This window comes from Arachis ipaensis, chromosome B6, assembly GCF_059453495.1.
Source record: "Arachis ipaensis isolate K30076 ecotype BB chromosome B6, ASM5945349v1, whole genome shotgun sequence".
Lineage (NCBI taxonomy): Eukaryota > Viridiplantae > Streptophyta > Magnoliopsida > Fabales > Fabaceae > Arachis > Arachis ipaensis.
This window is the reverse complement of record NC_142441.1, coordinates 84,524,719-84,529,726: the sequence shown is the minus strand read 5'-3', so window position 1 is coordinate 84,529,726 and position 5,008 is coordinate 84,524,719. Positions and strand designations below refer to the sequence as shown.

The following is a 5,008-nucleotide window of genomic DNA, read 5'->3' as shown; positions in this document are numbered from 1 at the left end:
TTTAGTATGTTTTTAGTAGGATCTAGTTACTTTTAGGGATGTTTTCATTAGTTTTTATGTTAAATTCACATTTCTGGACTTTACTATGAGTTTGTGTGTTTTTCTGTGATTTCAGGTATTTTCTGGCTGAAATTGAGGGACTTGAGCAGAAATCAGATTCAGAGGTTGAAAAAGGACTGCTGATGCTGTTGGATTCTGACCTCCCTGCACTCAAAGTGCATTTTCTGGAGCTACAGAACTCGAAATGGCTCGCTTCCAATTGCGTTGGAAAGTAGACATCCAGGGCTTTCCAGCAATATATAATAGTCCATACTTTGGCCAAGAATTGACGACGTAAACTGGCGTTCAACGCCAGCCTTCTGCCCAAATCTGGCGTCCAGCGCCAGAAAAGGATCCAAAACCAGATTGAACGCCCAAACTGGCACAGAAACTGGCGTTCAACTCCACAAATGGCCTCTGCACGTGCAACACTCAGGCTCAGCCCAAACACACACCAAGTGGGCCCCGGAAGTGGATTTATGCATCAATTACTTACTCATGTAAACCCTGGTAGCTAGTTTATTATAAATAGGACCTCTTACTAATCTTTTTGATCATCTTAGGATCTTTTGATCATCTTTGGATTACCTTATGATCCTTTGATCACATTTTAGGGGGCTGGCCATCTCGGCCATGCCTGGACCTTCACTTATGTATTTTCATACGGTAGAGTTTCTACACTCCATAGATTAAGGTGTGGAGCTCTGCTGTTCCTCAAAGATTAATGCAAAGTACTACTATTTTTCTATTCAATTCTTCTTATTTCGTTTCTAAGATATCCATTCGCACCCAAGAACGTGATGAAGGTGATGATTATGTGTGACGCTCATCACCATCTCCCCTATGAACGCGTGCCTGACAAACACTTCTGTTCTACATGAATTAAGCTAGAATGAGTATCTCTTAGATCTCCTAACCAGAATCTTCGTGGCGTAAGCTAGAATGATGGCGGCATTCAACAGAATCCGGAAGGTCTAAACCTTGTCTGTGGTATTCTGAGTAGGATTCAATGATTGAATGACTGTGACGAGCTCCTAACTCGCGATTGCAGGGCGTTAGTGACAGACGCAAAAGGATAGTAAATCCTATTCCAGCATGATCGAGAACCGACAGATGAATAGCCGTGCCATGACAGGGTGCGTGAGCATATTATTCACTGAGAGGATAAGATGAAGCCATTGGCAAGGGTGATGCCTCCAGACGATTAGCCGTGCCGTGACAGGGCATTGGATCATTTTCCCGTGAGATGACCGAAAGTAGCCGTTGACAGTGGTGATGTATCACATAAAGCCAGCCATGGGAAGGAGTAAGACTGATTGGATGAAGATAGCAGGAAAGCAGAGGTTCAGAGGAACGAAAAGCATCTCCATTCGCTTATCTGAAATTCCTGCCAATGAATCTACATAAGTATCTCTATCCCTTTTATTGTTTATTTTAATCTAATAAAGTATCATGTTTAAATCAGCCTGACTGAGATTTACAAGGTGACCATAGCTTGCTTCATACCAACAATCTCCGTGGGATTCGACCCTTACTCACGTAAGGTATTACTTGGACGACCCAGTGCACTTGCTGGTTAGTTGTATCGAAGTTGTGACAATTATGAATTAAGATCAAAGCACCAAGCTTTGGAGCCATTACCAGGGATTGTTCGAGCCTGGACATCACAATTTCGTGCACCAAGTTTTTGGCGCCGTTGCCGGGGATTGTTTGAGTTCTCGGCAAGCTTTTGGTCCGGTAACATCAGTGCCAGATTCCCTTTTGATCCGGCAACAGCACCAAGTTTTTGGCGCCGTTGCCGGGGATTGTTTGAGTTTGGACAACTGACGGTTCATCTTGTTGCTCAGATTAGGTAATTTTCTTTTTATTTTATTTTCAAAAATATTTTCAAAAATCTCTCATCTGTTTTCGAAAAAAAAATAATAATAAAAATGTTTTCAAAAATTTATTCAAAATTTTTAAGAATGAATTCTAGTGTTTCATGAAGCATGTTGAAGCCTGGCTGGCTGTAAGCCATGTCTAAACTTTTTGGACTGGGGTTTCAACATTGCCATCACAAATGAAGAGATTCTCACACACTGAGTTACTCTATACATGAAAAGTATCCATACCTGCTGAAGCTTGGCTAGCCATTGGCCATGTCTAGTGTTTTGGACTGGAGCTTTCATTGAAAGCTTGGCTGGCTAGTAAGCCATGTCTAATTCCTGGACTGAAGCTTTAGACTAACATGGCAAGATTCCTGGAATTCATATAAAAAATTTTGGAATCCTTATTTTTTCTTTTTCATATTATTTTCGAAAAAAAACCCAAAAAAAATTTAGAAAATCATAAAAATCAAAAATATTTTTGTGTTTCTTGTTTGAGTCTTGAGTCATGTTATAAGTTTGGTGTCACTTGCATATGCATTTAAGCATTTTTCGAAAATATCATGCATTCATAGTGTTCTTCATGATCTTCAAGTTGTTCTTGTTAAGTCTTCTTGTTTGATCTTGATGATTTTTTGTTTTGTGTCTTTTCATGTTTATCATATGCATTCTTGAATTCTTAGTGTCTAAGCATTAAAGAATTCTAAGTTTGGTGTCTTGCATGTTTTCTTTGCATTAAAAATTTTTCAAAATTGTGTCTATGATGTTCATCATGATCTTCAAAGTGTTCTTGGTGTTCATCTTGACATTCATAGCATTTTTGCATGCATCACATGTTTTGATCTAAAAATTTCATGCATTGCATAATTTTCATGTTTTCATAAAAAAAATTCAAAAATAAAAAAATATCTTTCCCTTTTTCTCTCCTCAAATTCGAAAATTTGGATTGACTTTTTCAAAAAATTTTAAAATCAAATTGTTTCTCATGAGTCAAATCAAATTTTCAATTTGAAAATCTTATCTTTTTCAAAATCTTTTTCAAAAATCAAATCTTTTTCAAAATTATTAGTTATTTTCGAAAATTCCAAAAATATTTTTCAAAAATCTTTTTCTTATTTTTACACCAAATTTTCGAAAATAACATAAACAATTAATGTTTTGATTCAAAAATTTGAAGTTTGTTACTTGCTTGTTAAGAAAGATTCAAACTTTAAGTTCTAGAATCATATCTTGTGATTTCTTATGAATCAAGTCATTAATTAAGATTTTAAAAATCAAATCTTTTTCAAAACTAACTTCAATCATATCTTTTCAAAAATATCTTCTTATCTTATCTTTTTCAAAAATATCTTTTCAAAATATCTTTCCTAACCTCCTAACTACTTATCTTTTCAAAATTGGTTTTCAAAATTTGTTTCAACTAACTAACAAACTTTTTGTTTGTTTCTTAACTTTTTCAAAACCACCTAACTAACTCTCTCTCTCTCATTTTCGAAAATATCTCTCCCCTTTTTCAAAATTTCTTTTTAATTTATTAATTATTTTAATTTTTAAAAAACTTAATTTTCGAAAATTACTAACAATTTTTCAAAAACCATTTTCAAAAATCACTAACTCCTTTTCAAAAATAATTTTTGAAAATTCCCTCCTTCTCTCTCATTCTATTCTATTTATTCATTCATATCCTAACATCTCATCTCACATCTCTTCCATTCGTACAGTTGCATTTCTTCCTTTACATCACATTCTTTGTCTCCCCCTTCTCTTCCACTCACAAAGGGATCCCTATACTGTGGTATAGAGGATCTCTATTATTATTATCATTTTTCTGGTCATTCTTCCTTGTCATATGAGCAGGAGCAAGGATAAGAACATTCTTGTGGAAGCAGATCCAGAACCTGAAAGGACTCTGAAGAGAAAATTAAGAGAAGCTAAAATACAACAATCCAGAGATAATCTTTCAGAAATTTTCAAACAGGCAGAGGAGATGGCAGCCGAAAATAATGATAATATAAGGAAGATGCTTGGTGACTTCACTGCACCTAATTCCAATTTACATGGAAGAAGCATCTCCATTCCTGCCATTGGAACAAACAACTTTGAGCTGAAACCTCAATTAGTTTCTCTGATGCAGCAGAACTGCAAGTTTCATGGACTTCCATCTGAAGATCCTTTTCAGTTCTTGACTGAATTCTTGCAGATATGTGATACTGTTAAGACTAATGGAGTAGATCCTGAAGTCTACAGGCTCATGCTTTTCCCTTTTGCTGTAAGAGATAGAGCTAGATTATGGTTGGATTCTCAACCCAAAGACAGCCTGAACTCTTGGGATAAGCTGGTCACGGCTTTCTTAGCCAAGTACTTTCCTCCTCAAAAGCTGAGCAAGCTTAGAGCTGATGTTCAAACCTTCAGACAGAAAGAAGGTGAATCCCTCTATGAAGCTTGGGAAAGATACAAACAGTTGACCAAAAAGTGTCCTTCTGACATGCTTTCAGAATGGACCATCCTGGATATATTCTATGATGGTTTATTTGAGCTATCAAAGATGTCACTGGACACTTCTGCAGGTGGATCCATTCACCTAAAGAAAACGCCTGCAGAAGCTCAAGAACTCATTGACATGGTTGCTAATAACCAGTTCATGTACACTTCTGAAAGGAATCCTGTGAGTAATGGGACGCCTATGAAGAAGGGAGTTCTTGAGATTGATACTCTGAATGCCATATTGGCTCAGAATAAAATATTGACTCAGCAAGTCAATATGATCTCTCAGAGTCTGCATGGAATGCAAGCTGCATCCAACAGTACTCAAGAAGCATCTTCTGAAGAAGAAGCTTATGATCCTGAAAACCCTGCAATAGCAGAGGTAAATTACTTAGGTGAACCTTATGGAAACACCTATAACTCAACATGGAGAAATCATCCAAATTTCTCATGGAAGGATCAAAAGCCCCAACAAGGCTTTAACAATGGTGGAAGAAACAGGTTTAGCAATAGCAAGCCTTTTCCATCATCAACTCAGCAACAGACAGAGAACTCTGAACAAAATGCTTCTAATTTAGCAAATCTAGTCTCTGATCTATCTAAGGCCACTGTAAGTTTCA

At 36.6% G+C, this 5,008-nt stretch overlaps 1 non-coding gene across 1 annotated transcript; it reads right to left on the bottom strand.

Annotated features, from left to right (window-relative positions):
- Window positions 1-4,287: 4,287 nt before the first annotated feature.
- On the bottom strand, window positions 4,288-4,395 carry LOC148561592 (small nucleolar RNA R71). Its single transcript, XR_015887348.1, has one exon. It is a non-coding gene; the product is annotated as a small nucleolar RNA R71 (small nucleolar RNA).
- Between the last annotated feature and the right edge of the window lie 613 nt (window positions 4,396-5,008).